This window comes from Ranitomeya variabilis, chromosome 2 (assembly GCF_051348905.1).
Source record: "Ranitomeya variabilis isolate aRanVar5 chromosome 2, aRanVar5.hap1, whole genome shotgun sequence".
Lineage (NCBI taxonomy): Eukaryota > Metazoa > Chordata > Amphibia > Anura > Dendrobatidae > Ranitomeya > Ranitomeya variabilis.
The window spans coordinates 967,021,112-967,046,207 of NC_135233.1; positions in this window are offsets into that span (position 1 = coordinate 967,021,112).

Here is a 25,096-nt window from a genome sequence, read left to right on the forward strand (position 1 = left end):
TTGGAGAAACTCGCTCATCACTAGTGCTGAACTCTGAACACGGACTTCTACCAGAAGTCTTTTCAACAGTTCAGGGAAGAGAGAAAGGAGAGAAGACGTTAGAGAGAGATTTTCCAGCTCCAAAGTTCAGGTCACCATTGATTTCAATGGGGTTCTAGTTCAGGTTCAAGTTTGGGTACAGTTCTGGTACCAAAACCGAAGTTTGGACTGCAGTTCGGCAGAACCAGATGAACCTGAACTTCTGCGGGTCTGATCTTTCCTAATTACAATTCTTCTTTTGTTATGCATGTTTATTAGAAGTAGCATGGTGACTGATTGGTCCTGGGTTTCTGTATCTAAATTCCACCAGCGATAACATCTGCAAGGAATCTGTATGTCCTTCCCATGCTTGTGTGTTTTTTTCCAAAGAATTACTGATAGGGAATTTTAGAAGAACACAGTGATTAAAATGTCTGTAATGCACTCAAAAATACGTTGCCACTTTATAAAAAAAAGTAACAGATAGTCAAATAATGTTCAGATTGGTTCATTATTCACCAATATGAAAATACAGAGATACTAGTTTGTATAAGAGGGCCATAACATATGATAAAATTTGTCTTACTAAGGTGTCTCTGAGGTATAGGATGATACAATTATTTGCATTAATCAACCTTATTATCCTCTAAATTTCAGTGTACCACCAAGTGAATAATGTGTGCTGCTAAGAATAGTAATACTGTATGTACATTTTCATTATTAGTAGATGGTATTATCATGAGTAATTGGCTTATGTTAGATACAAATATATTTTCAGTGTGTGTCAGGTGCCAAGTGCATCAAAATAAAATCAATTTCAGATATATTGTAAGGTGGTTGGTTAACCCAGCAATGAGAACAATACTGTAGGAAGGAGATAAGGAGATGGTGTGCAGACAGATTGGGATAGAATGCAAATAATTAGTCAAGGGCTCAAGAGACAGAAGGATAGTTAAAGAATTGTGACACAGATAGTAGCAATTTAATTTTTACTTAACACCGTCCCAACTTGGCCAATTTCTACTTGGAATTTTAATTGTTTCTTTCTCTTCTTCCAAGATCCATATCTTTTTTATTTTTCTGTCCACATAGATGTGCAAAGGCTTGTTTTTGTTGGAAAAATTGTATTTTTGAATTACATAATTGTGTGGTAAAAATGACCTGGAAATATTATATTTCTCTTCAGTATGATTATGGCATACCAAAATTATCCAATTTTGTAATATTTTAGCTGTGAAAAAAAGTTGGAATTTTCTATAAAATAAAAAAATGTAAATTTCCAAAGCCCCTAACATTTTCATTTTTGGTCAATAGAGGTGTATAAACTTTTTTATTGTGGGCTGAAATGATGTTTTTATTTATACTATTTTGGGAAAGATATGAAATTTTGATCGTTTCTTACAGCATTTTTTTTCCAGTGTTGTGGCCACCAAAAAATGAATTCTGACATTTTAATATTTTTTCTGTTAAGGTGTTTATCGAATGTGTTAATTAAATTTATATTTTGATATATCACACTTTTATCGATATCACATATAGTGTGTATATTTTTTGTATTGTTTTTAATTGGTGAACAGTGGGTGATTACAATTTTTGGTGTTTTTTTATATTTTTTCAAAACTTTTTTTCAAAAGTTTTTACTTTTTATTGTATTTGTTAGTCCCCTTAGGGACGCATCTCGAATGCAAACTTCGATTTTCCTCAAGGTCTGATGGGAAATCTTTCCCATCAATCCTAAATACCCAGTAAATGATGCTCATTGGACAAAATAGTCACATGATATAAAGCTGCATAAATGAGCAATACAGCAAAAAGACATGAAAACACAAACAAAAAACAAGTACAAAGAATTACTAATTGGACAAAAATTACATACATGGATTAAGACAATTGAAAATAAACAATATATTTGCAGCACAAAAGAAACTTAATAATGACACATAATATCATGGCGCAGGTTGAGACCTTCAGGTGATTTGGTTCCTAAGTTGAAGATCCAAAATGCTTCTCTATTAAGCAGTAATCTCTTCATGTCTCTACCTCTTGGAGGATCCCTCACTTTTTCAATACCGAAAACCCGTACAGACGTCATCTGTAGCTGATTGTGCAAGATTAACTGCTTTGATGCAGAGGATATATTCTTGTTGGTGAAGCTATTAGTGTTGGAAATGTCATTTAAATGCTCATTTATTCAGATTTTCATGCTGTGACTGGTGCAACCAATATCATTCAAATGACATGATGGATAAGGGTGGGGTGGTTAGGTGTGATGGATTCAACTATGTACCAGTCACAAATTCTGACAATTTTGAATGATGCTTCTATTTATTCCTTGTTTGCTGCCAATCTATTTACTTTTTTCTGATTTAACCAGGAATCTCGTTCAGGAGGGTTTGGCACTGGCTGTATTAAATAAGAACCAAAAGTACAAACCCTCCTCCAATGAGACTTATTATTAGTGGAATAGGTTCAGAAAATTAGTACTTGGGAGATAGTTAGAATCACTTCTCCAGCCTTTGGTACAACGCACAGCTGGATATATTAAAGATTCCTTGGATATTTTGGAACAATTTTCAAACAAAAAATGGTCTGATATTTTCACTTATCTTAGCTGTGATGTCACCTCTCTATATACAACTATTCCTCAGATAGTTGGATTGCAGTTTCACTTATGTAAATTAAGCCAGTACACCGCAGATATTCAAGCATATATTATTCAAGTTACATAATTTTTGATGAAACATAATTTTTTTCTCTTTGATAATAAATTTTATATCCAACACAGGAATTTCCATGTGGGCTAAACTTTCACAGTCGCTGGCAAATCTTGTTATGTCATATTAGGAGGAATGTTTGTTGTATGCACCATGTAATCCTTTTTTTTACTCCATATTTTGGTATGGCAGATTTAATGATGATTTATTATTTATTTGGAATGGTGAGGTGACAATTATTCCCCATTTTATAGATTACATGAATAATAACAAATTTGGTTTGAAATTCACTCATTTTTTGGATTCTACCACTATTAATGTTCTGGATCTTCGGTTTACTGGCTTGTCAGATTCCTATATTTTTTCTGCCATGTACAGAAAACCCACATCTGGAAAAACTATTGTCACGGTTCCACCCCTCAGCATGTCTGGGATGCAGTTACTGACAGCTCCGGTGTCCAATTTAGTATAGGGGTGTGCTTAAGCTGTCAGTATTTTGACTGACAGCTTTGCCATCCAATCTGGTACAAGGGCGTGCTGAGCTGTCAGTGTGTTGATTGACAGCTCAACTATCCAATCTGATACTGTGAGGAATCGGCTGTCTCCATGTGTTCATTATTCCAGTTAAAGACCATGCTTCTTAACGGATCTATTTCTCCCAGAACACTGCCAGATGTATATTCAACCTGTGAGGTTTGTGCTTTGTGCCTTCCTGTGCCTTGAGTTCTGTGTGCTTGATCTATTGCCTGACCTTGGACTTCATTTTGACCATCTGCCTGTTTAACCCCTTCACTTCTGATCCATTATCCTCTTGGTACTCTGACTTAGGAACGTTACATGACTATTCTTTTGTCACTTCCTTCTGTTTATGATGTTCCCTCCTGGGTTCCGACCTTGGACTCCTTGACAACTCCGACTCATGGCTTGACCATGAGAAATGACTAGCTTCACAACTATCCACCATGCAGATACCAGTCACCCTATGCATGTTATTAAGTCAATTCCGGTGGACAAATTTATCAGAATGCACAGAAACTGCAGTGTCAATTCTGTTTGTTCCAAAGAACTAACAGACTTGGAGACTAGACTTGTGGATAGGGGATATACAAGGTGGATGTTGAAATTTGCCTCTAATATTACTAAAAACAAGGGTAGGTCACAACTGATTCAGTACGATAGGAAAAAAGAAATTTCTCAGACTAATGCTGGCTTACCTAAACCTATTTTGTCACTGCAATTCTCAATTTTCTATTATAAAACGAACAATCAATAAATATTTGCCAATACTATTGGAAGATATCATTTTATCCTCTATTTTGCTATCTTGGTGCAATTCTTTTGCAAAAAAGGCTCCCTCTTTAGTTTTATCATCTCGTTTTCTTAATCTGTCCAAAAAAACAGGAGTACTTGACTTAATCTAAAAGGGTTTTTTTCGTTGTGGCGCAACATGCTGTAAGACATGCAGGTTCGCTAATCCCTGTAAGACCTTTTTTAATTTTGATAATACTCAAACTCAAATGATCAAACAGTTCATTAATTGTAATGCCAAAAATATCATTTATTGCATACAATGCACATCATGCCATTTTAATTACATTGGTTGCACCAGTTGCAGCATGAAAATCAGAATTAATGACATGTTAAATGATATTTTCAACACTGATAACTTTACCAACAGGAATATAAACTCTGCGTCAAAGCATTTCATCTTGCACCATCAGCGACAGATGACGTCTGTACAGGTCCTCAGAATTGAAAAAGAGGTGGAGACAAGAAGAGATTACTTCTCAATATAGAAGCATTTTGGACCTTTAACTTAGGTACCAGACCACCTGAAGGTCTCAACTTGTTTTGTGCAGTGATATTATGTCATTATTAGGTTTCTTATTGTGCTGTAAATATTTTATTTATTTTCATTTGTCTTAATCCATGTATGTAATTTTTGTGCAATTAATAATTTAGCTTGTTGGGAAAGATTTCACATCAGGTCTTGAGGAAGAACACTGTTTGCGTTCAAAACGTGTTGCCATGTTGTTCCCTGTCCCTCGCATTGTGCCATGTTCCATGGAATTTTAAAGTGTCTTTAACCCCTTCACGACATGCCCCATACTAGTATGGCGCATGTCGTGTCTTCCTCTTTGATGATCAAAGTCGAGACATGTCAGCTGTTATGTACAGCTGACATGTGCTCGCAATAGCGGCAGGTGGAATCGCGATCCACCTGCTGCTATGAACCTCTTAAATGCCACTGAGAAACGCTGACAGCTGCCTTTAACTACCGCTTCTGGCCGCGCGGCTGGAAATGAGCGCATCGCCGACCCCGTCACATGATCGGGGGTCAGCGATGCGTCAGGATGGTAACCATAGAGGTCCTTGAAACCCCTATGGTTACTGATGCCGGTCTGCTGTGAACACCACCCTGTAGTCGGCACTCATAGCAAGCCTGCAATTCAGCTACATAGCAGCGATCTGATGATCGCTGCTATGTAGCTGAGCCGATCGAGTTGTGCCAGCTTCTAGCCTCCCATGGAGGCTATTAAAGCATGGCAAAAATAAAAAAAAATATTTTTAAAAATATGAAAAAAATAAAAAAATATAAAAGTTTAAATCACGCCCCTTTCGCCCTATCCAAAATAAAACAATAAAAAAATCAAACCTGCACAAATTTGCTATCGCTGCATTCAGAGTCACCCGATCTATCAATAAAAAAACATTAACATGATCGCTAAACAGCGTAGCGATAAAAAATTTGAAATGCCAGAATTACTTTTTTTGTCGCCGCGACATTGCATTAAATGCAATAACGGGTGATCAAAAGAACATATCTGCACAAAAGTGGTATCATTAAAAACGTCAGCTTGGCACACAAAAAAATAAGCCCTCGCCCGACCCCAGATCACGAAAAATGGAGACGCTATGGGTATTGGAAAATGGGGCAATTATTTTTTTAGCAAAGTTTAGACTTTTTTTCACCACTTAGATAAAAAATAACCTAGACATGTTAGGTGTCTGTGAACTCATAATGACCTGGAGAATCACAATATCAGGTATATCAGGTCAGTTTTAGCATTTAGTGAACCTAGCAAAAAAGCCAAACAAAAAACAAGTGTGGGACTGCACTTTTTTTGCAATTTCACCACACTTGTAATTTTTTTCCCGTTTTCTAGTACAAGACATGGTAAAACCAATATTGTCGTTCAAAAGTACAAGTCACCCCGCAAAAAATAAGCCCACACATTACCTTATTGATGGAAAATTTAAAAAGTTATGGCTCTGGCAAGGAGGGGAGCAAAAAACGAAAACGTAAAAACGAAAAAGGGCCGCGACGTGAAGGGGTTAATAAAGTATTTTCATATATTTATGGAGTATTGACAGAAGCTGGAATTTTTTCTACTTGTCTCAACATGTTTTGGTCAGAATGTCATTCCGTGCATACTGGACTACATTGCTCAGGATGTGGTGAGCTGGTTGCAACTTTCCTTTTCACTTGTAATAAACGTATAACAGATAAAAAAAGCATGCACACCTCTGCTGCTCACTGTTTTTTCTCGCATGGTCCGCCCCTAGTCTGTGCATCTTTTTACCATCATTATGCAGTGAATCTTCGTGCCAGATTGTGATTTTTGAATGTGACTAAGCCGGGGACGTCGCTGCATATGCTTGTTGTAAGTCAAGAAAATATGAGCTGCAACTTTTTGGGTCAACCTGGGCCTTGTCACAGATGATAGTACCAGCCTTTCGTGAAAATAGAGGGACGAGGGAGAGCGGTCTGCAAAGATTGCTGGAGAGGTGCAGTCTTAGTTTCTTTTTTTAACCTTTTACTGGAACTCTATGTTTCAGCAAAATTGCGGCTGGCTGCTATTTTGCTGAAATTGTGTGGAGCAAATTATAACGCATTCTGGAGAATTCAGATTTTTTCAAAATTTGAGTAAAATTTAATTGTACTCAAATTAATTTCCCAGCTCTAATTATAGACTCTCATTATTTGCAGTCATTCCTGAAAGTTGTAAACTTTATAGAAAAAAATATTTTTTGCCAAAAATACATTGTTAAATAAAAATTGCCTCCTAGATGTACATGTCTTAAAAATGTAAAAAATAATATAAAAGCAGTCATGAAGCCATCATAAAGACCTAAACTGTAATTATACCATAATTCCAATTAGTACTTCATCCAGTGGCTAAATTCTTAGAAGAGCTGTCTTCAGTTCATAGCCTCCACCAATGTTATCTTCTGACATATTTCTGTGACATTGAGAAATTAGGTTAAGGTAAAATTCCTTTTGAAGGTTACCAGCTTTTACACTTTGCTTTTCATCATTTGAATCAGTTTCTACAAAAGGTTGAGTCTTTACTGTTCTAGTAGGTGATGTTCATTTTTTACAGATCAACCACGTCAATTGTATTAAGCACACGTTAGAAACAACTCAGGTCATGCTACACATCTAAATGCAACACTGTGAAGAATTTGGCACCATATAGTGTTGATTAGGTGAAAAAAGTCAAACAAAATACATTTGTAAATAATATAAATATGTATTTGTACCAGAAAATCCCTCTGAAGAAAACTAGTTTTCTTTTTAAAGACTATCACTTTCTGTACTCTTTTTCGTTTTATTTTTATACTGATAGGTGTTAGCCATGTACACTGAAGGCTACAGATATCTTTTCAGGTTTTGCAATAAAGCTTGGCAGGAGAAATGTAAGTCCTCATTTTCTTTAATCCCCCTCTTCTACAAAGGCAAAAGATCTGGTGACCTTTGATGTGTCAAAGTGATCTTTTTTGAGTGAATCCCTTCTTGCAAATTCATTTTGGTTTATTTTTTTTCTATTTTTACTATTACTTCTTAATATTTACTTTGTTTAAGAAAATGTAATAGAACAAAATGTGCAAAATGGATATTGATGGAGAATGCTACATAGGATGACATTAAAATGTTTACTGCGGCAACTTTTAGAAATTTGATTTAAGTTCAGTAAATGATGATCAGAGTTGTTCTATTATTGGAAAAAGATCATGATGTTTTTACTTACGATCCCATTAGCATTTAATGTGTAAAAGAACCATGTCTTCAGAGATCATTCTGTATTATACAGGTGTCTTAGGACACAATGGAATGAGACTAGTTTAAGAGTAATAATAATCCTGTTTCTTCTATGAATGAATGAATCTCGGATTAGATCAGATAAAACACACTTGAGATAAAGTGCACAAGGTGGATTATGGAAGAAAAGAGGATTTAGTGAAGAACATAACCACAACTTTTTGTTAACATTGAGAATAGTGGCTTTTGTGAGCAACATTTATAGTAACTATACTTGCGGTTTAAAAGCTATGGCTTTTGTTGTGCATTTCTCTGCATACATTTGCTTTGTAGTTGGGAGCAGTAACTCTGGATTCCATGCTGCGCTTTGACTCATGCTCATTTCATCTAATGAAAAGCTAAGGATGTACTTTTACTCATAGCTGCTTGTTTTGTTTTCTTTGAAGTTTTTTTCCTCTCACTATCCAGCAAGACGATGAAGTTCATTAGGTTTTTATTATCTCAGCTGCAAATTAAGAATATGTTCCCTGGTGAGCTAGAACCATAAAGTGATGTATCCTCCTTATTGCAATATTTACATAACACCTTTATAACTGGACAGCTGGGTCTTTTTGTTCAGCTATTACTGTACACGGTATTTCCACAGACTACTATGATGAAATTGTTTCAGGTCTGACAATAGTTTAAAAGTGTTAAGAATCCCGTTTGATAATGAATGCAGACTTTGGAGTTGGGTGTTCACAAGGATGTATGGTGCAGATGATGAACCAATTATCTTATGTGACAATGATGCTACAAGGCAGATTTTATTGCAAAATGGACTGGGGTTTTTCTTTAACCATGGGAAACTTGGGAAATTTAGATATTTCATTTCTTAACGTGATCCTCCATTAAAAATTGCAAATATATCCATACATGGGACATTATAATCTGTAGTGCAGGGAGTTGGTGCAGTGCGACAGATAGGCAGTGACCACAGGAAAGTTCAAAGCAAAGTGTCTTTAATGGAAAACAAATGATATCCTCTGGATTGCAGCTGGGAGTCAAGACAGTCCATCTCCGAAACCAATTGTCATGGCCAACTGCACCAATGTGTTACCCTGAGGGGTGTCAGGCCTTTTGGCCTCACTAGCCTCCATGTTACTTCACACAGGCTGAACCTTGCAGAGCCCCTTGCTCTGCAGTTTGCAAACCAAGACTGGCACACCCAAACCTTTGCACCAAAAAAAGAGCATGAACCGCACCTCTAAAAATCATATGTTGATCTAAAGCTGTTAGCAAAAATTTATATAACTGAACATGAGGTTCTTAGTTTAACATTCTGATCAGAGTGTATGAAGCCCACTGCCACGTCATAGCAAACCTCGTAGTGGGTCCTAAGACCCTAATGGAGCGGAGCCGTGTGCCAACCACCGCCACAGCAGCAATGCAGCAGCAGCACAGATGGCCTGGTGCCCCACAGTGCCAATGCTGCAAGACTGAGTCCCCATGACTCCAGACCGCACCACACAACTAGCACAAAACCACAGCAACAATAGCCACCACACAGCACTCACACCAAATGAAAGGAGCACTGAAACTCACCTTCCTCCAGCTCTTTAGTGAGATCAAAAAATGGGCTAGACCCCTTACTTTGGAGTCTCCTACTAATTAACCCCTTAAGGTACCTTCACACGAAACGACATCGCTAGCGATCCGTGACGTTGCAGCGTCCTCGCTAGCGATATCGTTTCGTTTGACACGCAGCAGCGATCAGAATCCTGCTGTGATGTCGCTGGTCGCTGAATAAAGTCCAGAACTTTATTTGGTCGTCCGATCGCTGTGTATCGTTGTGTTTGACACCAAAAGCAACGATACCAGCGATATTTTACACTGGTAACCAGGGTAAACATCGGGTAACTAAGCGCAGGGCCGCGCTTAGTAACCCGATGTTTACCCTGGTTACCAGCGTAAAAGTAAAAAAAACAAACAGTACATACTCACATGCGTCCTCCAGCGTCTGCTTCATCACACTGACTGAGCTCCGGTCCCTAAAGTGAAAGTGAAAGCACAGCGGTGACGACACCGCTGTGCTGTTAGGGCCGGAGCTCAGTCAGTGCAGGAAGCAGAGGCTGGGAGACGCGCAGGTGAGTATGTACTGTTTGTTTTTTTTACTTTTACGCTGGTAACCAGGGTAAACATCGGGTCACTAAGCGCGGCCCTGCGCTTAGCAACCCGATGTTTACCCTGGTTACCCGGGGACCTCGGCATCGTTGGTCGCTGGAGAGCGGTCTGTGTGACAGCTCTCCAGCGATCAAACAGCGACGCTGCAGCGATCGGCATCGTTGTCGCTATCGCTGCAGCGTCGCTTCGTGTGAAGGTACCTTTAGTGACAGAGCCAATTTGGTACTTAATGACCGAGCCAATTTTTACAATTCTGACCACTGTCGCTTTATGAGGTTATAACTCTGGAACGCTTTAACGGATCCCGCTGATTCTGAGATTGTTTTTTCGTGACATATTGTACTTCATGTTAGTGGTAACATTTCTTCTATATTACTTGTGATTATTTATGAAAAATACGGAAATATGGTGAAAATTTTTAAAATTTAGCAATTTTCAAAATTTGTATTTTTATGCCCTTAAATCACAGAGATATGTCACGAAAAATCGTAAAAAAAATAACATTTTCCACATGTCTACTTTACATCAGCACAATTTTGTTAGGGAGTTATAAGGGTTAAAATTTGACCAGCAATTTCTCATTTTTACAACACCATTTTTTTAGGGACCACATCACATATGAAGTCATTTTGAGGGGTCTATATGATAGAAAATAACCAAGTGTGACACCATTCTAAAAACTACACCCCTCAAGGTGCTCAAAACCACATTCAAGAAGTTTATTAACCCTTTACGTGCTTCACAGGAACTGAAAAAAAGTGGAAGGAAAAAATGAACATTTAACTTTTTTTGCAAACATTTTAATTCAGAACCATTTTTTTTTATTTTCACAAGTGTAAAAACAGAAATTTAACCATAAATTTTGTTGTGCAATTTCTCCTGAATACGCCGATACCCCATATGTGGCGGTAAACCACTGTTTGGGAACACCGCAGAGCTTGGAAGTGAAGGAGCGCCGTTTGACTTTTTCAATGCAGAATTGGCTGGAATTGAGATTGGATGCCATGTCACGTTTAGAGAGCCCCTGATGTGCCTAAACAGTGGAAACCCTCCACAAGTGACACCATTTTGGAAACTAGACCCCTTAAGGAACTTATTTAGATGTGTGGTGAGCACTTTGAACTCCCAAGTGCTTCACAGAAGTTTATAACGTAGAGCCGTAAAAATAAAAAATCGCATTTGTTTACACAAAAATGATATTTTGCCCACAAATTCTTATTTTCATAAGGGTAATAGGAGAAATTGGACCACAAAAGTTGTTGTCCAATTTCCCCTGAGTATGTCGATACCCCATATGTGGGGGTAAACCACTGATTGGGCGCACCACAGAGCTTGGAAGAGAAGGAGTGCCGTTTTACTTTTTCAATGTAGAATTGGCTGGAATTGAGATTGGATGCCATGTCGCGTTTGGAGAGCCCCTAATGTGCCTAAACAGTATAAACCCCCCACAAGTGACCCCATTTTGGAAACTAGACCCCCCAAGGAACTTATCTAGATATGTGGTGAGAACTTTGAATGCCCAAGTGCTTCACAGAAGTTTATAATACAGAGTCGTGAAAATAAAAAATATTTTTTTTTCCACAAAAAAGATTTTAGCCCCCAATTTTTTATTTTCACAAGGGTAACAAGAGAAATTAGACCCCAAAAGTTGGTGTCCAATTTGTCCTGAGTATGCTGGTACCCCATATGTTGGGGTAAACCACTGTTTGGGCGCACGGCAGAGCTTGGAAGGGAAGGAGCGCTGTTATGGAATGCAGACTTTGATAGATTGGTCTGCGGGCATTATGTTGCGTTTGCAGAGCCCCTGATGTACCTAAACAGTAGAAACCCCCCACAAGTGACCCCATTTTGGAAACTAGACCCCCCAAGGAACTTATCTAGATGTGTAGTGAGAACTTTCAATGCCCAAGAGCTTCACAGAAGTTTATAATGCAGAGTAGTGAAAATAAAAAATATATTTTTTTCCACAAAAAAGATTTTTTAGCCCCCAAGTTTTTATTTTCACAAGGGTAACAGGAGAAATTGCACCCCAAATGTTGTTGTCCAATTTATCTCGAGTACGCTGATGCCCCATATGTGAGGATAAACCACTGTTTGGGCGCACGGCAGAGCTCAGAAGGGAGGGAGCACCATTTGACTTTTGAGCGCAAAATTGGCTGTCGTTTTTGGAGACCCCCTGATGTACCTAAACAGTGGAAACCCCCCAATTCTAACTCCAAACCTAATCCCAACACACCCCTAACCCTAATCCCAACCCGATCCATAATCCTAATCACAACCCTAACGATAATCACAACCCTAACCCCAAAACAACCCTAATCTCAACCCTAACCATAACCCTAATCAAAACCCTAAATCCAACACACCCCTAATCCTAATCTCAACCCTAACCTCAAACCTAACCCTAATCCCAATACACCCCTAACCCTAATCCCAAACGTAACCCTAATACCAACCCTAACCCTATTACCAACCCTATTCCAAACCCTAATCCCAACTCTAACCCTAACTTTAGCCTCAACCCTAGCCCTAACTTTAGCCCCAAGCCTAGCCCTAACTTTAGTCCCAACCCTAGCCCTAGCCCTAACTTTAGCCACAACCCTAACCCTAGCCCTAACCCTAATTTTAGCCCCAAACCTAGCCCTAACCCTAACTTTAGCGCTAACCCTAACCCTAAATTTAGCCGCAACCCTAACCCTAAATTTAACCCTAAACCTAGCCCTAACTTGAGCCCCAACTCTAACCCTAGCCCTAAGGCTACTTTCACACTTGCGTCATGTGGCATCTGTCGCAATCCGTCGTTTTGGACAAAAAACGGATCCTGCCAATGTGCCCGCAGGATGTGTTGTGAATTTGCTTTTTGCTCCCTCTAGTGGTTACTAGTTTTTTGACTCTGGTTTTTCTGTCATTCCTTTTATCCGCACCTGGGTCGTTAGTTAGGGGTGTTGCTATATAAGCTCCCTGGACCTTCAGTTCAATGCCTGGCAACGTAGTTATCAGAGCTAGTCTGCTGTGCTCTTGTCTACTGATCCTGGTTCCAGTTATATCAGCTAAGTCTGCCTTTTGCTTTTTGCTATTTGTTTTGGTTTTGTATTTTTGTCCAGCTTGTTCCAAATCTATATCCTGACCTTTGCTGGAAGCTCTAGGGGGCTGGTGTTCTCCCCCCGGACCGTTAGACGGTTCGGGGGTTCTTGAATTTCCAGTGTGGATTTTGATAGGGTTTTTGTTGACCATATAAGTTACCTTTCTTTATTCTGCTATCAGTAAGCGGGCCTCTCTGTGCTAAACCTGGTTCATTTCTGTGTTTGTCATTTCCTCTTACCTCACCGTCATTATTTGTGGGGGGCTTCTATCCAGCTTTGGGGTCCCCTTCTCTGGAGGCAAGAAAGGTCTTTATTTTCCTCTACTAGGGGTAGCTAGATTCTCCGGCTGGCGCGTGTCATCTAGAATCAACGTAGGAATGATCCCCGGCTACTTCTAGTGTTGGCGTTAGGAGTAGATATATGGTCAACCCAGTTACCACTGCCCTATGAGCTGGATTTTTGTATTCTGCAGACTTCCACGTTCCTCTGAGACCCTCGCCATTGGGGTCATAACAGTTTGCCAGGCCAGTATTAAATGTTTAATGCATTGCAGAAGAGGGATTATAAGAAAGAAGATTCTGAGTTTTTTTTTTCTTCTTCCCCTTTACCTCAGAGTGGCTATGCTTGCTGCAGACATGAATGTCCAGACCTTGATTACAAGTGTGGACCAGCTGGCTACTCGTGTGCAGGGCATACAAGACTATGTTATCAGAAATCCTAGGTCAGAACCTAAAATACCGATTCCTGAACTGTTTTCCGGAGACAGGTTTAAGTTTAGGAATTTCGTGAATAATTGTAAATTGTTTTTGTCCCTGAGACCCTGTTCATCTGGAGATTCTGCTCAGCAAGTAAAAATTGTTATTTCGTTCTTACGGGGCGACCCTCAGGATTGGGCTTTTTCGCTGGCGCCAGGAGATCCGGCATTGGCTGATCTTGATGCGTTTTTTCTGGCGCTCGGTTTACTTTATGAGGAACCCAATCTTGAGATTCAGGCAGAAAAGGCCTTGCTGGCTATGTCTCAGGGGCAGGACGAGGCTGAAGTGTATTGCCAAAAATTTCGGAAATGGTCCGTGCTGACACATTGGAACGAGTGTGCACTGGCCGCTAATTTTAGAAATGGCCTTTCTGAAGCCATTAAGAATGTTATGGTGGGTTTTCCCATTCCCACAGGTCTGAATGATACTATGGCACTGGCTATTCAAATTGACCGGCGGTTGCGGGAGCGCAAAACCGCAAATTCCCTCATGGTGTTGTCTGAACAGACACCTAATTCGGTGCAATGTGATAGAAAAACCGCAAATTCCCTCATGGTGTTGTCTGAACAGACACCTGATTTAATGCAATGTGATAGAATCCTGACTAGAAATGAGCGGAAAATTCATAGACGCCGGAATGGCTTGTGCTACTACTGTGGTGATTCTACACATGTTATCTCAGCATGCTCTAAACGTATAGCTAAGGTTGTTAGTCCTGTCACTGTTGGTAATTTGCAACCTAAATTTATTCTGTCTGTAACTTTGATTTGCTCACTGTCATCTTATCCTGTCATGGCGTTTGTAGATTCAGGTGCTGCCCTGAGTCTCATGGATCTCTCATTTGCTAAGCGCTGTGGTTTTACTCTTGAACCATTAGAAAATCCTATTCCTCTTAGGGGTATTGATGCTACACCATTGGCAGCAAATAAACCGCAGTATTGGACACAGGTTACCATGTGCATGACTCCTGAACACCGCGAGGTGATACGTTTCCTGGTTTTACATAAAATGCATGATTTGGTTGTTTTAGGGCTGCCATGGTTACAGACCCATAATCCAGTCCTGGACTGGAAGGCTATGTCAGTCTCAAGTTGGGGCTGTCGTGGTATTCATGGGGATTCCCTGCCTGTGTCTATTGCTTCTTCTACGCCTTCGGAAGTTCCGGAGTATTTGTCTGATTATCAGGATGTCTTCAGTGAGTCTGAGTCCAGTGCACTGCCTCCTCATAGGGACTGTGACTGTGCTATAGATTTGATCCCAGGCAGTAAATTTCCTAAGGGAAGACTGTTTAATCTGTCGGTACCTGAACATACCGCTATGCGTTCATATATCAAGGAGTCTCTGGAGAAAGGACACATCCGTCCGTCTTCTTCCCCTCTTGGTGCGGGATTCTTTTTTGTGGCAAAAAAGGACGGATCTTTGAGACCTTGTATTGATTATCGGCTTTTAATTAAGATCACTGTCAAATTTCAGTATCCTTTACCGCTGTTGTCTGACTTGTTTGCCCGGATTAAGGGTGCCAAGTGGTTCACCAAGATAGACCTTCGTGGTGCGTACAACCTTGTGCGCATTAAGCAAGGTGATGAATGGAAAACCGCATTCAATACGCCCGAAGGTCATTTTGAGTACTTGGTGATGCCTTTTGGGCTCTCCAATGCGCCTTCAGTTTTTCAGTCCTTTATGCATGACATTTTCCGGAAGTATCTGGATAAATTTTTGATTGTTTATCTGGATGATATTTTGGTTTTTTCTGATAATTGGGATTCGCATGTGGAGCAGGTCAGGTTGGTCTTTAAAATTTTGCGTGAAAATTCTTTGTTTGTCAAGGGCTCAAAGTGTGTCTTTGGTGTACAGAAGGTTCCCTTTTTGGGGTTCATTTTTTCCCCTTCTGCTGTGGAGATGGACCCAGTCAAGGTCCGAGCTATTCTTGATTGGACTCAGCCCTCGTCAGTTAAGAGTCTTCAGAAGTTCTTGGGCTTCGCTAACTTCTACCGTCGTTTTATCGCTAATTTTTCTAGCATTGTGAAACCTTTGACGGATATGACCAAGAAGGGCTCTGATGTAGCTAACTGGGCTCCTGCTGCCGTGGAGGCTTTCCAGGAGTTGAAACGCCGGTTTACTTCGGCGCCTGTTTTGTGCCAGCCTGACGTCTCACTTCCCTTTCAGGTTGAGGTGGATGCTTCGGAGATTGGGGCAGGGGCCGTTTTGTCGCAGAGAGGCCCTGGTTGCTCTGTTATGAAACCTTGTGCCTTTTTCTCTAGGAAGTTTTCGCCTGCCGAGCGAAATTATGATGTGGGCAATCGGGAGTTGTTGGCCATGAAATGGGCATTTGAGGAGTGGCGTCATTGGCTCGAGGGTGCTAAGCATCGTGTGGTGGTCTTGACTGATCACAAAAATCTGATGTATCTCGAGTCTGCTAAACGCCTTAATCCGAGACAGGCCCGCTGGTCATTGTTTTTCTCCCGCTTTGATTTTGTTGTCTCGTATTTACCAGGTTCAAAGAATGTGAAGGCCGATGCTCTTTCTAGGAGCTTTGTGCCTGATGCTCCTGGAGTTGCTGATCCTGTTGGTATTCTTAAAGATGGAGTTATCTTGTCAGCTATTTCTCCGGATCTGCGACGTGTGTTGCAGAGATTTCAGGCTGATAGGCCTGAGTCTTGTCCACCTGACAGACTGTTTGTCCCGGATAAGTGGACCAGCAGAGTCATTTCCGAGGTTCATTCCTCGGTGTTGGCAGGTCACCCGGGAATTTTTGGCACCAGAGATCTGGTGGCCAGGTCCTTTTGGTGGCCTTCCTTGTCAAGGGATGTGCGGTCATTTGTGCAGTCCTGTGGGACTTGTGCTCGAGCTAAGCCTTGCTGTTCTCGTGCCAGCGGTTTGCTCTTGCCCTTGCCTGTCCCGAAGAGACCTTGGACACATATCTCCATGGATTTCATTTCTGATCTTCCGCTATCTCAGGGCATGTCCGTTATCTGGGTGATATGTGATCGCTTCTCCAAGATGGTCCATTTGGTTCCTTTGCCTAAGCTGCCTTCCTCTTCCGATCTGGTTCCTGTGTTTTTCCAGAACGTGGTTCATTTGCACGGCATCCCTGAGAATATTGTGTCAGACAGAGGATCCCAGTTCGTTTCCAGGTTCTGGCGATCCTTTTGTAGTAGGATGGGCATTGATTTGTCGTTTTCGTCTGCTTTCCATCCTCAGACTAATGGACAGACGGAGCGAACCAATCAGACTTTGGAGGCTTATTTGAGGTGTTTTGTCTCTGCTGATCAGGACGATTGGGTGACATTCTTGCCGTTGGCTGAGTTTGCCCTTAATAATCGGGCTAGTTCCGCCACCTTGGTTTCGCCTTTTTTCTGCAACTCTGGTTTCCATCCTCGCTTTTCTTCGGGTCATGTGGAGCCTTCTGACTGTCCTGGGGTGGATTCTGTGGTGGATAGGTTGCAGCAGATCTGGAATCATGTGGTGGACAACTTGAAGTTGTCACAGGAGAAGGCTCAGTGCTTTGCCAACCGCTGCCGCGGTGTGGGTCCCCGACTACGCGTTGGGGATTTGGTATGGCTTTCTTCCCGCTTTGTTCCTATGAAGGTCTCCTCTCCCAAATTTAAACCTCATTTTATTGGGCCTTACAAGATATTGGAAATCCTTAATCCTGTATCTTTTCGTCTGGATCTTCCTGTGTCGTTTGCTATTCACAATGTATTTCATAGGTCCTTGTTGCGGCGGTACATTGTGCCTGTAGTTCCTTCTGCTGAGCCTCCTGCTCCGGTGTTGGTTGAGGGCGAGTTGGAGTACGTGGTGGAGAAGATCTTGGATTCTCGCCTCTCCAGGCGGAGGCTTCAGTACCTGGTCAAGTGGAAGGGCTATGGTCAGGAGGATAATTCCTGGGTGGTCGCCTCTGATGTTCATGCGGCCGATTTAGTTCGTGCCTTTCATGCCGCTCATCCTGATCGCCCTGGTGGTCGTGGTGAGGGTTCGGTGACCCCTCACTAAGGGGGGGGTACTGTTGTGAATTTGCTTTTTGCTCCCTCTAGTGGTTACTAGTTTTTTGACTCTGGTTTTTCTGTCATTCCTTTTATCCGCACCTGGGTCGTTAGTTAGGGGTGTTGCTATATAAGCTCCCTGGACCTTCAGTTCAATGCCTGGCAACGTAGTTATCAGAGCTAGTCTGCTGTGCTCTTGTCTACTGATCCTGGTTCCAGTTATATCAGCTAAGTCTGCCTTTTGCTTTTTGCTATTTGTTTTGGTTTTGTATTTTTGTCCAGCTTGTTCCAAATCTATATCCTGACCTTTGCTGGAAGCTCTAGGGGGCTGGTGTTCTCCCCCCGGACCGTTAGACGGTTCGGGGGTTCTTGAATTTCCAGTGTGGATTTTGATAGGGTTTTTGTTGACCATATAAGTTACCTTTCTTTATTCTGCTATCAGTAAGCGGGCATCTCTGTGCTAAACCTGGTTCATTTCTGTGTTTGTCATTTCCTCTTACCTCACCGTCATTATTTGTGGGGGGCTTCTATCCAGCTTTGGGGTCCCCTTCTCTGGAGGCAAGAAAGGTCTTTATTTTCCTCTACTAGGGGTAGCTAGATTCTCCGGCTGGCGCGTGTCATCTAGAATCAACGTAGGAATGATCCCCGGCTACTTCTAGTGTTGGCGTTAGGAGTAGATATATGGTCAACCCAGTTACCACTGCCCTATGAGCTGGATTTTTGTATTCTGCAGACTTCCACGTTCCTCTGAGACCCTCGCCATTGGGGTCATAACAAGGATGCCTTTTTTGCCCATAGACTTGTATTGCCGATGGATGGCCACACGTTGCGTCCGTCATGCACTGGATCCATTGTGTTTTGGCGGACCGTCGTCACAAAAAAAAGTTCAATGTAACCTTTTTTTGTACGTCGTGTCCGCCATTTCCGCTCATGTGTGGCCGTAACTCTGCCCCCTCCTCCCCAGGACATAGACTGGTCAGCGGATGCATTGAAAAACTGCATCCGCTGCCCACGTTGTGCACAATTTTCACAACGTGCGTCGGTATGTCGGGCCGACGCATTGCAACGGCCCCGTACCAACGCAAGTGTGAAAGAAGCCTAACCCTAGCCCTAACCCTAACCGTAGCCCTAACCCTAACCCTAGCCCTAACCCTAAATTTAGCCCCAACCATAACTTAGCCCCAACCCTAACCCTAACCCTAATTTTAGCCCCAACTCCTCTCTCCTGCCGGCCGGCAGATGGCAGCAGAGAGCGGGCGCACTGCGCATGCGTCCGCCATTTTCTTTCCATAGGAAGAAGCCGGCGGGCAGGAGGGGATGCAGGAGGACCCAGGGACACCGGTAAGTATAACAGGGTCCCCGAATCCCCCTATTTCTCTGTCCTCTGATGTGCGATCACATCAGAGGACAGAGAATTACCGATCGCTTTTTTTTTTTTGCTACCGCCGGTAAACAGTTAATTACTGGCGATCGCAAAACAGGGGTCGGTAAGAACCGACCCCGATCATGTCCTTTGGGGTCTCGGCTACCCCCGGAAGCTGAGACCCCAAAGATCCTCTGGGTACCGGCAGGCGGGCGCACTGCGCATGCGCCCACCATTTTTTTGCCAGAAGAAGATGGTGGCGCCCATCGGGAGCCACGAGGAGCACCGGGGGAGACAGGTGAGTATCGGGGGGCTATCAGGGACCCCATTTCTCTGTCCTCTGATGTGCGATCACATCGGAGGACAGAGAAATTAAAAGGGAGATCGCGTTTTTGTTTTTTTTTTGCTATCGCCGGTAAACGGTTAATTACAGGCGATCGCAACTTGGGGGTCGGTAAAAAAACCCCGAATCATGTTCTCTGGGGTCTCGGCTACCCGCGGCAACCGAGACCCCAGAGAAAATATGACTCTGGGGGGCGCTATTCACTTTTTCCACAGCGCTGTTAATTAATGGCGCTGTGGTTTAAGTACCCTTAACTGCCGCCGTTAAAAGGCGTATCGGCGGTCGTTAAGGGGTTAAAATCACCTGTGTGAAATGGGAGGAGTACTGGTCCAAGAAAGAGGGAAGAACATGCTTTACACCAAAAAAAGAGCACAAACCCCACCTCCAAAAATGTGGGGCCCCAGGCCGTCTGCCCTGCTGGTGCATTGCCCGTCTGCCCTGCTGGTGCATTGCCGCTAGGGTGGTGGTCGGCGCACTACTCAAGTTCATTAGGGTGTTAGGATCCACTGCGAGGTTTGCCGTGATGTGGCAGAGGGCTTCATACAGTCTGATCAGAATGTTAAAGTAAGAAGCTCATGTTCAGTTCTATATATTTTTGCCATATGGCTTTAGATCATTGTATGATTTTTGGAGGTGCTGTCCATTCTCTTTTTTTCACCAAAAATGGAGGAAAAAGAGGAAAAAACTCCACTATTCTCGAAAAAATACCAGAAAAACAGGCAAAGGTGCTTACCTGTCTAGGCCTTGAATCAAATGCGCTATCATGGTGCAGCAGGCCCGAGTAAAGATGGCAATTACACAGGTGCGGTAATACCAATGAGACAGCCAGCCTACAATCAGGGATTAGCCGTTTGGCACACCAGCACAAACAAATAATCTGCAGCAGTGTTCACACAGAGAATGCAAAGCATCTGGATAATAGCCTATTAAAAATGCCCTGTGGTGGGCTGCCCATTGCTAGCTGTAATGCATCCTGTGTCAACAGAGGCACTTTATTTATTTGTATTTTTCAGGGTGCATTTGGACCCAGATGGCTTTGTAGACTGTGGCCTCTGTTCACACAAGACATATTACAGTTAGCACTGGACAGCCTGCCACAGGGCATTACTAATAGGCTATGATCCAGATGCTTTGCATTCTCTGTGTGAACACTGCTGCAGATTATTTGTTTGCACTGGTGTGCCAAACGGCCAATCCCTGATTGCAGGCTGGCTGTCTCATTGGTGTTACTACACCTGTGTAGTTGTCATCTTTACTTGGGCCTGCTGCACCATGATAGTGCATTTGATTCAAGGTCTAGACAGGTAAGCACCTTTGCCTGTTTTTTGGTTGTACTCCTTTGTTTTACCCATTGGCAGGAAGGCCAGCCCTGCTGCATAGTCAGTCAAATGCACCCCATCAAAATCCACTTCACAATATTCATTTTGTACTCCCGTACTCTTTGTTCTACACATTGGCAGCAAGGCCAGCCCTGCTGCATAGTCATATGCACCCCATTACGCCTTGGAACCCACATACTGGATGGGCCCATGAAAATCCACTTCACAATATGCATTTTGTACGCCCGTACTCCTTTGTTTTAACATTGGCAGGAAGGCCAGCCCTGCTGCATAGTCATTCATATGCACCCTATAATGCCTTGGAGCCAGGTATGGACAGGGGATGAAATTCAGCACTGGCATTTTGAATCACACAGGCCCATGTTGTCCCCATCCCCAAGCACTAAATGGGATATATTACTAATATTACCTTGGATGGAGGAAAGCAAGATTTACTACAAGACCAATATTTCTAATGATACCTGTGTCCTGCTGGGGCAAGTGACGGTGTCAACAACTTTGTCCTCTGTCACACCTCTTAACAGTACGGGTGTCCTGATAACACAGATTGTGTGTTTAATGGTATGATGGATCCCTCTTTGCAGAATTATTTACAGGAGAATTTGGCAATTTTATTTGCCATGTTTTTAACACTAAAGTTCAGATACGGCTTTAAAGAAGGCTAATACATGCAATACAAAGCAATTTTATTGCAAAGTACAAAATTCAAGGAATAGTATGATTGAATAGTATGAGTGCGTACACTTTTGTTTATGTTAACATACAAAGGTTAATAAGTACAGTTGAGACCAAAAGTTTGGACACACCTTCTCATTTAAAGATTTTTCTGTATTTTCATGACTATGAAAATTGTACATTCACACGGAAGGCATCAAAACTATGAATTAACACATGTGGAATTATATACTTAACAAAAAAGTGTGAAACAATTGAAATTATGTCTTATATTCTAGGTTCTTCAAAGTAGCCACCTTGTGCTTTGATGACTGCTTTCCACCATCTTGGCATTCTCTTGATGAGCTTCAAGAGGTAGTCACTGGGAATGGTTTTTACTTCACAGGTGGGCCCTGTCAGGTTTAATAAGTGGGATTTCTTGCCTTTTAAATGGGGTTGGGAATATCAGTTGTGTTGTGCTGAAGTCTGGTGGATACACAGCTGATAGTCCTACTAAATAGACTGTTAGAATTTGTATTATGGCAAGAAAAAAACAGCTAAGTAAAGAAAAACGAGTGTCCATCATTACTTTAAGAAATGAAGGTCAGTCAGTCTGAAAAATTGGGAAAACTTTGAAAGTGTCCCCAAGTGCAGTGGCAAAAACCATAAAGCGCTACGAATAAACTGGCTCACATGAGGACCGCCCCAGGAAAGGAAGACCAAGAGTCACCTCTGCTTCTGAGGATAAGTTTATCCAAGTCACTAGCCTCAGAAATCACAGGTTAGCAGCAGCTCAGATTAGAGACAAGGTCAATGCCACACAGAGTTCTAGCAGCAGACACATCTCTATAACAATTGTTAAGAGTAGACTTTGTGCAGGAGGCCTTTATGGTAAAATGACTGCTAGGAAACCACTGCTAAGCACAGGCATCAAGCAGAACAGACGTGTTTGGGCTAAAGAACACAAGGAATGGACATTAGACCAGTGGAAACCTGTGCTTTGGTCTGATGAGTCCAAATTTGAGATCTTTGGTTCAAACCACCCTGTCTTTGTGCGACACAGAAAAGGCGAACGTATAGACTCTACATGCCTGGCTCCCACCGTGAAGCATGAAGGAAGAGGTGTGATGGTGTGGGGTTGCTTTGCTGGTGACACTGTTGGGGATTTATTAAAAATTGAAGGCATGCTTAACCAGCTTGGCTACCACAGCATCTTGCAGCGGCATGCTATTCCGTCCGGTTTGCGTTTATTTGGACATCATTTATTTTTCAACAGGACAATGACCCCAAACACACCTCCAGGCTGTGTAAGGGCTATTTGACCAAGAAGCAGAGTGATGGGGTGCTATGCCAGACGACCTGGCCTACACAGTCACCAGACCTGAACCCAATCGAGATGGTTTAGGGTGAGCTAGACCGCAGAGTGAAGGGAAAAAGGCCAACAAGTGCTAAGCATCTCTGGGAACTCCTTCAAGATTGTTAGAAGACCATTCCTTGTGACTATCTCTTGAAGCTCATCAAGAGAATGCCAAGAGTGTGCAAAGCAGTCATCAAAGCAAAAGGTGGATACTTTGAAGAACCTAGAATATAAGACATGATTTCAGTTGTTTCACCCTTTTTTGATAAGTATATAATTCCACATGTGCTAATTCATAGTTTTGATGCCTTCAGTATGAATGCACAATTTTCATAGTCATAAAAATTCAGAAAAATCTTTAATAAAAAGGTGTGTCCAAACTTTTGGTCTGTACTGTACATATATAAGGATTAAATACATATAATGATTACGTATATATAAATATTAACTACATAAGGTATACTTACATCATCAACAAGAGGCTTTTAATCATCATCCGTCTGGAATATCAATAAGCAACACCAAGACAGAGAACCCCTGGGAGATTACGTACATTGGGCATGGGCATCCCCAATTATGCAGGTATGAACACACTGTACATGTACAGGTACCCCAATTTTGGCATCTGTCTTAGTCATGTTTCTCTGGTCTTATATAGTCATTTACACTATGTAGCAACTCTAGTTTCACCCAGCCCTTCAAGTGGCCAGCTTTCAAGGTTGTATGAAACTGAGATATCATGGAGTCATCAAATGAGGGGCCTTAGACCCCTAGAATATAAAAGTCACAAGGATTTAGATCAAACCACCGCAGGCAGAGTTTTAGTAAACCTTATTTTTTGCAATGACAAACAGCAATCATATAGAGGCTTAGAACTGTTTGTGAAGTGAATAAACAAATATTTCTCAAGATTGTGTCACTATGAGCATTGTCTGTCACATCTGTAAATGTTTTACAAGAAATGCAGCTATGTAATTGTCTGAAGGCTTTCGGTATACAGTATTTTAATCTGGATTCCAAATCGCCATTTGTATATTCGCCATTTGTACATTTGATGCAGCCAAAGTTATGGCTCTCAAGGAGAGAAACTAATATAGTGGACAAAGAAATATTTATAATGAACTACGCACCCTGGTCATCTAGTGGCAGTTAAAGAAGAGACATTGCAGGAGACAAAGTTAAGAAGTAGGCCCAATGTAGGGGTGTGGGTCTCTGAGACTTGTAATGGAGGGCATGAGCTGACAAACAATTCCCCAATGGGGGTACCTTTTTTACAAATATACTATTGCCATCACAGCCCCTCTTGCCCAACATTCACAGACCTATATCAGTACAGAACATGTTCTCCCAGGTCATGTAGTCGGAGATAAGGAAGAGACATTGCAAGAAACCGAGTTAAGAAGTAGGCCCTAAGTAGAGGTGTGGGTCTCTAAGACTTGTAATGGAGTGCATGGCCTGACAAGCATTTGCTCATGGGGGGTTAAATTAAAAAAATATATTTCATGGGGATCAGAGACACCCTTGCCCAAAAATTGACTGTCTGTAGCAGCACGGAACACATGACCCCTGGTGATATAGCGGTGGAGGAAGGCCTCATTAAAACCTATTCCCAATTTAAAGGAGCGGGTCTCCTACACTTGTAATGCCCATACACTTGGGCTGTCAAACATTTCCCCATGGGGGTTAATTTTTTTTTTTTAAATTGTTAACGGGCATCATAAACACCCTGCAAAACTGTAAAGTGGTTTCCAACACAGTTGCTGCTGGGAAGGTGCAGGTTTTTACTAAAAATATGGCGAATGAATCATTGGATGAAGTGATCAGGAAAAGGGGCATGATGATGACAGGAATGGGAATGTACATGATTAATGACCGCGATGGCTATGGGAGGTATGAGATCCAGGATACAGCCTACAATAATTAGTCATTTAGCCACCACCAATTACCAGAATGTGTTTCATGCCCGTCAGAAGATCTGTGTAACAGATGTACGTGTTAGATTCGGCCTAAAAAATGCCTGTCAAAAATATGTTGCCAGAGATGCACGTGGCTGTCTACAGGGCAAAGTGCAACATGTTTGAGAGATGCTGAATTAGAGAAAGCAGATCAGTGTTGTAGGAAAACCAAACAAAATGATGGATGCTTGGGAAAAACTAAGTTTAAAGAGCAGTGCACTGTCCGTAACTATAATCACGCCCGTGACAAAAGCTTCTTCATCTTCACCCATACATATTATCAATAATATCCAAATGTCACAGTTGACAATTATTTCTTCTAGT